This window comes from Rana temporaria, chromosome 3 (genome assembly GCF_905171775.1).
Source record: "Rana temporaria chromosome 3, aRanTem1.1, whole genome shotgun sequence".
Classification (NCBI taxonomy): Eukaryota; Metazoa; Chordata; class Amphibia; order Anura; family Ranidae; genus Rana; species Rana temporaria.
In genome coordinates, this window is record NC_053491.1 from 473,525,981 (window position 1) to 473,537,005 (window position 11,025).

The window sequence follows — 11,025 nt, forward strand, 5'->3', positions numbered from 1 at the left end:
CAGTTTGTGTTTCGCAGACAACCTGCTTCTTCAGGAAAAGTTTCAGCAAGAACACTCATGGTTAATAGTCAAAAACATCAAAATATAAACACATTGAATGGTTTTCCTACAATCATGTCATTCCTCAGATCAGCATGGAGTGAGATAGAATCTGATCTGAGGAATGACATGATGGGAACCTCTTTACCTACCAAATATAATACCTTGATGTATACCATATGATTTGACTATGGTTACCTAGTTCCAATTATATAGGAACTAACGACTATCTTGGAAAATGAGGAGAACCATCCTGTGGCATTATATGGGTGACAACGACCATTTGTAGTAGGACCATTCAATGTGTTTCTATTTTGATGTTTTTGACTATTAACCGTGAGTGTTCTTGCTGAAACGTTTCCTTTTTCATGGTGCAATATGTACATATGTGATTAAGTTGTTATTATTTGTCCTCAAGCCGAGGACAGCATAGCAGTGTAAGTACACCCTATAATATAGTTATATTCTATGCATAAATTAAAGTGGGTCCCATTTTCAGCCGAGAATGCCACCCCCATTTTTGCTGCTCAAAACTTTCCTTAAAGGGTTGTAAAGGTACATTTTTTTCCCAAAAATAGCTTCATTTACCTTAGTGCAGTCCTCCTTCACTTACCTGATCCTTCCATTTTGCTTTTAAATGTCCTTATTTCTTCTGAGAAATCCTCACTTCCTGTTCTTCTGTCTGTAACTCCACACAGTAATGCAAGGCTTTCATCCTGGTGTGGAGTGTCATGCTCGCCCCCTCCCTTGGACTACAGGAGAGTCAGAACGCTCTCTACGTTGCAGATAGAGAAAGGAGCTGTGTGTTAGTGGGCCTCCTGACTCTCCTGTAGTCCAAGGGAGGGGCGAGCATGACACTCCACACCAGGGAGAAAGCCTTGCATTACAGTGTGGAGTTACAGACAGAAGAACAGGAAGTGAGGATTTCTCAGAAGAAATAAGGACATTTAAAAGCAAAATGGAAGGATGAGGTAAGTGAAGGGGGACTGCACTAAGGTAAAGGAAGCTATTTAGGGGAAAAAAATTGTACCTTTACAACCCGTTTAATATGTCAAGGCTCACACTCGTGATATGAATGAAAGCTCACTCAGGTCAGCAATGCAGGGAAAGGCATCCAGCCAGATGCCACTTCTGCAAGTGTAGGATTGCTTTCTCCTATGGTACAGTCTTATAACCATTTCCAACACAACTTGTAAACAAACTTCTTCACGTCCTCTACATTCATTTCTTGTAGATCTTCACTCAACTGAGCTCCCAGTCTCTCTCGCTAGACTTGCTGATCCACTGCCACTGAATCCCCTGAGCTCTTCCAATCTTAAATCTTAATCTTAAATACTCAGTATCTTCTTCAAGCGTCACCCCGTTTCCCTGCTTGGTCCCTAGCTTGGCACTCTAGATACTCCTCAATCATTGGTCCCTGGCTTGGCACACAAATGTTGCTCTGCAACCTTCACCTCTGCTGGCTGGGTCCCTGGCTTATCACCTGCTGAAGTTTACCAATTTTTAAACATCCCCGGTTGGTGAGAATATTGCTCTGGTACTAGCTTCAGGTACTCACTGTGGTAATAAGGTGGTTGGTCCCTTAGTGATGACAGCTTTCCCTCTACCATGACAGGTTCTCCAGCCTGCAGAACCGTCACTTCTTGTTCGACTGAAAGCCGCATTGCCAACCCTACACTGCTCTCTTGCTTCTGGATAGGTCCCCAGACAGCCTAGCAGCCAGATGTCCCCAGGATAGGCCCAAACTCCAGCCTAGCAGCCTGGGCAGCACGACACACATCAACCCAGACAGCCGTCCAGGTGGCACAGATCACCGATCACCTAACCCCACCCAAATATATAGGATCTCCCATAAGGCCAAGGGATCCAATAAAACCCTGGCCCATTGGCTGAGACACCCCACATACTCCTAATATGTGCTTGCCTCGCCCTTGTCTTATCCAATGTCGCCAGGTACCCAGCTACCCAGTGTCAGAAGAGAGAAGTGCAGCAATTCCAGACTTAGGGTGAAATCAATTGATCCCTATTAATTAGGCAAGGCAACTATACCTGGAAGTTAAGGAATAAGCCTGCCTAAACATCAGGGTGCTACAATAAGAATTATTAAGAAATATTGCACAGTCCAAAAAAAAGTTGATAAAGAAAGCTCCAATCACTGTGCTCCTGATCTTAAAGGTGCCTCAGATACTCCTCTTATAGGTGCCCCACCACAAAGTATACAAAATGCATGCTTACCAACAGTTATGATATGCACCTTTAGTGTCATAGAGTACCACCATGTTTGCATGTTGTTTTCACAATGTCCCACCTTAAGAATGGTATTTGGGAAGCTACCACCAGCTGATCTCCTCAAACATCAATAACCAAGACCCAGGGAGGGATACTAATCCAGGATAGTGTGATACCATTTTATTAAAAGTCAAAACAAGGATTAAAAAAATAAGTTTGCCACTCACATTTAAAGGTGCTAAAGTCCATTTCAAATGGACAGACTCACATATATGTTATCTGGGGACTAAAATACCAAACAAGCTTAATCGAGTGTTCGAACTTAATTATGTACCATTGATTCGACAAATTAAATTGGACTTCCAGAGGTGGGATAAAGAGATTTTTACCTGGTTTGGAAAAATTAATATCATCAAAATGAATATTATGCCGAGATTGTTATATTTGTTCCAGACTCTACCCATTGAGTTATCTGTAGGCTTCCTGAAGGACCTAAGGTCAAGATTTGTAAGATTCATTTGGGCAGGAAAGTCCCCGAGAGTACGAAGAGCTATCTTGACTTTACCTAAAGAAAGAGGAGGGGTAGGTCTCCCCGACCCGGTGAGCTATTATGAAGCATCACACCTGACACGGGTCATGGATTGGTGTACAGTGCAGGAGGAAAAGCCATGGATACAGTTGGAACAAAGTATAACTGCTATACCTTTGGAAGAAATAGTATGGCTTTCAGAAGCTGACATACCACAGGAGGTGAAGAGACACCCTACTGTGGGGGCCACGATCCAGATGATAAAAAAAATATTTAAGAAAACAAAGATGTCGACACATCCAAGTCCTATGATCCCAATCCTGGGGACACCAAGTTTTGAGCCGGGTCTGACAGATCAGGGTTTTAAAGAATTAAGGCGGCAGGGAATTAGTAGGATAATACACGTTTCTAGAGAAAACTTGATAATGACAAGGGAGGAGATTGAAAGAGTGTTCTCGGAAGTTCTTGACCCTTTTAGGCGAATACAGCTCAATGCCTTCTTACAGTCACTTACGCGACGCATGCCAGGAACACGCACACCATCTGGGTTTGAACAGATATGTTTAAAGAGAGAGCCACTTAGACATTCACTCTCAGTTATATATGCCCTGTTGATAGATTTAGAAGCCCCTCAAGAACTGGCTTTTTTACAAGCATGGGAGAGAGACTTGGGAACTACCTTCTCGGAGATACAGAAAAAGAAGATATTATTTGCACACAAAGCGTCAATGGCAACTAAGTATCAGGAAGGAGGGTATAAAATTTTGACCAGGTGGTATAGAACTCCGGCAGTGTTGAATAGGATATTCCCACAAGTATCCAATCAATGCTGGCGCTGTCAGAATGCAGAGGGTACTAGACTTCATATATTTTGGGAATGCCCCAGACTGAAAGAATTTTGGAAAATGGTGTCTGAAACAGTTAAAGAAATTACAGATGTGTCTCTTGGAGAAAACCCATCAGCCTTTTTGCTGCACGATATCCCTTTATCTAATGAAAAATATAAAAATTCTCTCGTAAGGCACTTACTCACGGCAGCGAAAGCTTGCATCCCGATCCTTTAGAAAAGTGTGATAGCTCCAACTAAAATACAATGGATGGGGAGAATAGCGGAGATCCAGCAAATGGAAAATCTAACCATGATACTGAGAGAGCAAGAAGAAAAATATCGAGAGGTTTGGGCACCATATATTAAAAATAGGGAACAAAATTCTTAGGTGGATATGTGGGGGGTTGGGGAGGCGGGAGAGAGCTTAATACTCAATTTTTCATTCTTATTTCAATTAAAAAATTTTTTTTTTTTTTGTTTAGTTTTGTTTTGTTTGTTTGTTTGTTTAATTTATGTATACCTGGCGGGAGGATTGCTGGGGTTTCACCCTGGTTAAGGAAAATGTACTGCATTAGTGTTAGGGAATAATAACAGAGTTGTATTAGAACTATGAGAAAATAATAGTTAAGGATGAACATAAGTATGCCATGTTAGAATAATGCAACTGTGTGGATATGGAGTATTGGCTGGTAAATGTTGAAGAGAATATTAGCAGCATAAGTAGAATGAAATTGTCAATGCACGCATGTATGTTATTGTATAGTATTAATGCTGTAGAGAAAATAAAGAATTTATAAAAAAAAAGGTGCTAAAGTCAACACCAACACAACCAGCCTGTTCGATTATCCTGTACAACGCTCAATCCTAGCCTGCGTGCGTTCCAAACGGCCAAATGTTCAAACCAGATAAAAAAACTGATATTACTTCACGTATGGCGGATGCACAGCCTCAATGCATTTCGCTTGTCAGCATCATCAGGAAGCTCCTGTCACCTCATATCATTTGGCTCCTCTTTATAATGGTTGCATTTGTAATAAATCACTTTGATTTATTGAGCAGACTTCATAAAAGGCACTTCCCTGATATCCTCCCTTTTACCCAAACAGGCTGCAAACCCCCCAAAAAATGTTGTGTATGTTCAAGTAAAGGAATTTACCTTGACACCAATACTACTGTCCCAAATGTCCCTCCCAGCCAGCTCTGGGTATTGGAGAGTACTTCCGGATCTTTTGGCTTGTTAAATGACAATGCTTTTTGCCTGCCCGCTGAACTGATCTTTTGCCCTGCCTCTGTATTAGTGGGATTCAAAACAACACAGGGGTCTTACATATGTGAGGGGCTCCAGAATCGTTTTTCTGAGTAGAGACCGCATTTGTGGCTTTTTCCGGGTTTTGTAATTCTCAGATTATGCTTTGGAGACCCAGATGCTTTGAAGATAGTTGGGTGGGAAGAAACCTCTACCCCTGTGCTCAGGTCTTACCTGACCAAGGCCCTAATCCTTATAGTTCTGCCTTCTGCCATCTGATGCTGGACTGCTTCTGCCTGCCATCTGAACTGGCCATGCCTCTGCATGTAACCTGAACTGGCTATGCCTCTGCTTGCTCCCTGTACTGCCTGCTTATGGACCATATTCTTGCCTACTGGCAGGCCCAATACTTTGGCATATCTCTGACTGCTGCCTGGACAATTTCAGGACAATTCCTTTGGCTGTTGCTGAACCTATCTCTGCCTGCTGTCTGGATCAATGCTTTTCCTGTGCTGGGACAGTATTCCTGCCTGCTGCCTGGACCAGTGCTCTGCTGTGTGGACAACTGCACTACAAAAACCACAAGTAATCCTTTTTTTTACCCTTTGCTCAGCAGAATGTATTTTGTGGTGTAGTTCCTGGTATGGTAACAAATACAAAATAATTCCACACTATCTAAGATGGTAAGCAGCTACAAAAACCAATAGACAAATGGAAAAAAAACAGAAAAACACATAAATTGTAGCGCTAACAAATTACACAAAGTGATATAAACACTGTGTACAACATTAAATAAAGATAATAATAAACATATATCTATAAAAACATGTGAAAAAAGTCTCTGAAGTGAAATGTAATAAAAACGTGGCAGTCCAATGAAAACAACAGTGATGATGCTCCCACAATTCAAACGTGACAAATGATGTGAAAAGAAGGCCGCCACCAACTTGAGAGAGGCTTACCGGAAATATTAGTTGTTGTAGTTCTTTGTATGTAGAGGACTTATGCCGCGTACACACGATCATTTTTCCGCATGAAAAAAACATTGTTTTTAAAAAATTTAATTTTAAATGATCGTGTGTGGGCTTTACATGATTTTTCAGGTTCTGAAAAACGACAAAAAACATTTTGGAACATGCTGCATTTTTTAACGTCCTTTTTCGGGTTGTAAAAAATGATCGTGTGTGGCTAAAAACCTGCGCATGCTCAGAAGCAAGTTATGAGACAAGAGCGCTCGTTCTGGTAAAACTACCTTTCATAATGGAGTAAGCACATTCATCACGCTGCAACAGACATAAAAGCGCAAATCGTCTTTTACTAACACGGAATCAGCTAAAGCAGCCCAATGGCGAATGGAACTTCCCCTTTATAGTGCCGTTGTACATGTTGTAGGTCACCGTGCTTTGCTGGATAATATTTTTAAAACAATGGTGTGTAGGCAAAGTCGTTTTAATGATGAAGTTGGAAAAACTTTGAGCTAGATTCAGAGACATTTTACGCCGACGTATCTATTGATACGCCGCGTAAGTTAAAGGATGCGCCGTCGTATCTATGCACGGTATTCAGGGAACAAGATACGCCTGAATTTCTGCTTCATCTGACCAACGTAAGTCTTAGTACGCCGTCGTATCTAGGGTGCATATTTACGCTGGCTGCTAGTGGCGCTTCAGTAGATTTACGCGTAGAATATGTAAATGAGCTAGATACGCCGATTCACGAACGTACGTACGGCCGATGCATCAATATATGCTGTTTACGTAAGGCGTACGACCGGCGTAAAGTTACTCCTGCTATATGAGGCGCAGCCAATATTAAGGTATGGACGTCGGAACAGCCGTCAAAATTTACGTTGTTTACGTAAGTCGTACGGGAATGGGGCTGTGCGTAGGCTACGTTCACGTCGAAAGCATTGAGCCGACGTAGCTTAGGGAGTATACAGTGGGTGACCGCGATATTGTGTCAATCTCGCTCCCTTTCTCGGCGAGATTGACCACCTATGAGCCCCATCGCGGGAGCCAGCGCCGAGCTGGCTTGCCGCGATGGAGACAAAGCCGTCATAGAAGCGACGGGAGATCCGACTTGGATTCCCGCCAATTCTACACGTGTGCGGCGTTTGTTATGAATCCTGAGGGGGAAGTCCCTGCCGGATTTTAAATAAAAATCCGGCATGGGTTCCTCCTCAGGAGCATACCGGGCCCTTAGGTCTGGTATGGGTTGTAAGGAGACCCCCCTACGCCGAAAAAACAGCGTAGGGGGTCCCCCTACAATCCATACCAGACCCGTTTTCAAAGCATGCTACCCGGCCGGCCAGGAAAGGAGTGGGGACGAGCGAGCGCCCCCCCTCCTGAGCCGTACCAGGCTACATGCCCTCAACATTAGTGTTGCTCACGAATATTCGCATTGCGAATATTCGACTCGAATATAGCATATTCGAGAAATCGCGCTATATTTCGAAATTCGCGGTGAATATTCGCAATTCCGAATATTCGATTTTTTACAAATTTTTTTTTAAAACAGATCACATCCTAGATATCTCCATCGACGTCTAAAAGCATTGCTGGTATCATTAGAGACCCTGGGCCGAGTAGCTGAAGCGTTCATTGAATTTTCCAGAAAGATCGCAATGCGATTATTCGGCAAACGCAATATCGCGCGATTATTTTCCTCGCCCCTATCTTCCGCATCAGAGCGATTTTTACAGTTTCATTTTTAAAACAGATCACATCCTAGTGATCTCCATAGACGTCTAAAAGCATTGCTGGTATGATTAGAGACCTTGGGCCGAGTAGCTGAAGCGATCATTTTATATTGCCGAATATTCGCAATGCGAATATTCGGCAATAGGAATATTGCGCGATTATTTGCTCCGCCCTTTTGCATCAGAGCCAATCAGAGTTCTCCTTCCACACTCGTCAGAGGTTAGCAACCAATAGGAACCTGCCTGCATGGACATTATATAAGCTCACTCCCAGCACCATTTCATTGCAGATTCAGAAGCTGGCTATAGAGTGTGGAGGCTGTTTCTGTGTTCCTGTGTCTTTGTTCCTGATTGATTTAGATCATCACCAGCATTGCTATTTAGTGATTCCAGTGGATCTTTTCCAGTATATCAACTGCTTTTTTCAAAGCAATAGACCCAAGAGCTTTTTTCAAAGCTACGTTTTGTGCTGTTTTGTGCTGTTTTGTTCATTTGTGTTACTGTTTGATCCTGCATCCTCGCTGTTCAGTGATATTTGCTAGAGATTTCAGTGCACATTTTGCTGAGCTTTATAAAAGAGCTTTTCTAAAAGCTAAGTTTTGTTCATCTTGTGTTACTGTTAGATCTTGCATGTTCGCTGTTCAGTGATATTTGCTAGGCATCTCAGTTCACATTTTGTTTAGTTTTTCCTAAAGAGCTTTTCTAAAAGCTAAGTTTTGTGTTCAGTTTAGTTGAATTTTGTGTAGTAAGTGTACACACTGTTAGTGTACATTTATTTCATCTAGCTTAGCTTAGTGTGTGTTTAGTGTCTGTGTTTTGTGTTTAAAAAAAAAAAAAAAAAAAAAAAAAAAAAGTTAGTGTTTGTTTAGTGCTTTTTTTTTTCTTTAATTTTGTAGTCCTTGTCTTTGGTGTACTACTTTTCTTATAGTTTAGTAGCTGTCTGTGTACGTCTTTGTCTGCGTGCCTGTCTTGTAAAAAAAACACAAAAACACATTTTGTTCACATTTCCCCCCCCCAATAAAGTTTACCCCCCCCACACACATATCAGCAATAATGAGCGGCATCCGTGGCCGTGGCAGCAGGGGTAGGGGAGTTACTCCCAGTGCTGGATCGCTGCCAGCACGGGGTACCTCTCGTGCCCCTACTAGTGTTAGAGGATCGGGTGCAAGAGGAGTACGCCTGATCCGGGAGTTCTTCCCATCGGGCAGCCGCCCGATATTGCCATCTCAGGCTGAAGTAGTGGTGGACTACATGGGGCACAGCAGTGCCACTGAGTCGTCGGTCCCGACTCACAGTAGTACCACCATTACACCGGTGCCTGTAGTACCCCCCCCCAGCCCCCAAGAGTCCAGCATCTTACTGTTCGACAGCGACAGTGAGAGGGATCTCTTGGGGGAGGCCATGCATCAGGCAGACCTCCAGCTCTGTCCTGATGGTCAGGACCTTTTTGAAGGGATGGATGAGGAGGATGGGATACCTGCTGGCAGTATCCCAGAGACATCCCTTCAAACTGGTGCTGCTGTTTTGGTGCAGGAAACAGCAGCACCTAGTCAGACCCAGGCGTGGGTGAGGGGACAGCGGAGCCAGGCTAGAGGCTCCATGTCAGTTGGTTCCCTCAGACCAACACATTTCAGCCCTTGGTCTGACATCTCTGGGGGCGAAGAGGGTGACCCATCATGGTTGCCATCTGATGCGTCGGCTCACTACGTCAGTGACGACGGGGAAGGTAGGCACCCTGGTGAAACGGTGCGCCAGGTCACCACCAGGGAGACCATCGTCAGGGTCTCCACTGGTGATGGCAGCAGGAGGTGTCAGGAGGAGGAGCAGCAGCAGCAGCAGCAGCAGGCAGCTCCACCTGTGCGCACCGAGTCCCAGCAGGTGCAAGTAAGCGTCACCCCATCTGACAGGAGGGCGGTGCTGAAGTCACCTGTCTGGAATTACTTTACCCTGGTGGCAGACAACCCTACCGTGGCCATCTGCCGGATTTGTAAAGTGAGGGTGAAGAGAGGGAAGTGTTTGGCTCGGGTGGGTACCACAGCCCTGAACCAGCACCTGAGGATAAACCACTGGGCGGTGTTTGACGAGATGAAGCGTGGTGGTGGTAGCAGCGCCACCACCACAAGTGAGCAGGGTACAGCAGCCCCTGCCACATCTTCATCTCTTTCCAGCAGGTCATGCCCCCCCGCTCCCTCTTGTAGAGGTACTGGTACCGGCAGCCAGACCTCTACTTCCACAGCACCCTCCACGTGTGTGTCCCGCACTGCCGTCCGGCGCCAGGCGTCGATTTCAGACGCCTTTGACCGCACCACTCCCTTCCCCCCTGGAGACCGACGTGTGCGTTCCCTCAATGGGCTCCTGGCAAGGGTTATTGCCCAACATCTGCTGCCCTTCAACATAGTTGACAGCAACCCCTTCAGGCAGATGTTGGAGCAGGCCCAACCCCAATGGCGTGTCCCCAGCCGCCATTTCTTTGCCAGGACTGGTGTCCCTGCCCTACACCAGCACATTGTGCAGAATGTAACCCTGTCGCTGGATCACGCTGTCAGCGACAGGGTTCATCTGACAATGGATGGCTGGACCAGCAGGCATGGGCAGGGGCGCTACATCAGCTTCACGGCCCATTGGGTTTCTCTCTGAGGCGTCGGTGAGGGATCGGCGGCAACCGATCTTGTGGTGCCGCCCCGGGGTGTCCAGGGGAGAACTGCTGGTCTCCCTCAAGCCACTGTCTCCGCAGCTGCTGAGCCTCCCAGCAAGCGCCCCCGTAGCTACTCAAGTGTGGGGCACGTGCGCTGTCAGGCCGTGCTCCAGCTTGTTAGTTTAGGGGACCGGAGACACACTGGAGAAGAAGTGCTGAAAGCACTTCAGGCTCAGGTCCAGAAGTGGCTGACACCCCGAAGGCTCCAGGCAGGTATGGTTGTCTGCGATAACGGCAGCAACCTACTCGCCGCCCTTAGTGCTGGCAGTCTGACCCACGTGCCCTGTCTGGCACATGTCCTCAACCTGGTGGTGCAGAAGTTCCTGCGCACTTATCCAGGGTTGAGTGACATTGTGGCAAAGGCGCGTAGGATTGCCAGCCACTTCAGGCGCTCCCCAACCGCTACCGCGTCCCTGTCCAAGTTGCAGCGGAATTACAGTCTGCCCCTTCACAGGCTGATTGTGGACAGTGTGACGCGGTGGAACTCCACCCTCCACATGCTGAAGAGGTTGTGGGAGCAGCAAAGGGCGGTGAGGGAGTACCTGATGGAACTAGGCACTGAGAGGGCTTCACCACAACTCCCTTTCATCGCCTGTGCGGAGTGGGGGCAGATAAACCAGGTCTGCCAAGTGTTGTCCTCCTTCGAGCAGGCGACCAAGATGGTCAGCAGTGAGCACATCGGCCTCAATAGCGTGCTGCCAATAGTGTTCATGCTGGAGAGGACACTAGATCGCCTGCTCGAAGCTGGGGAGAGTGCCTT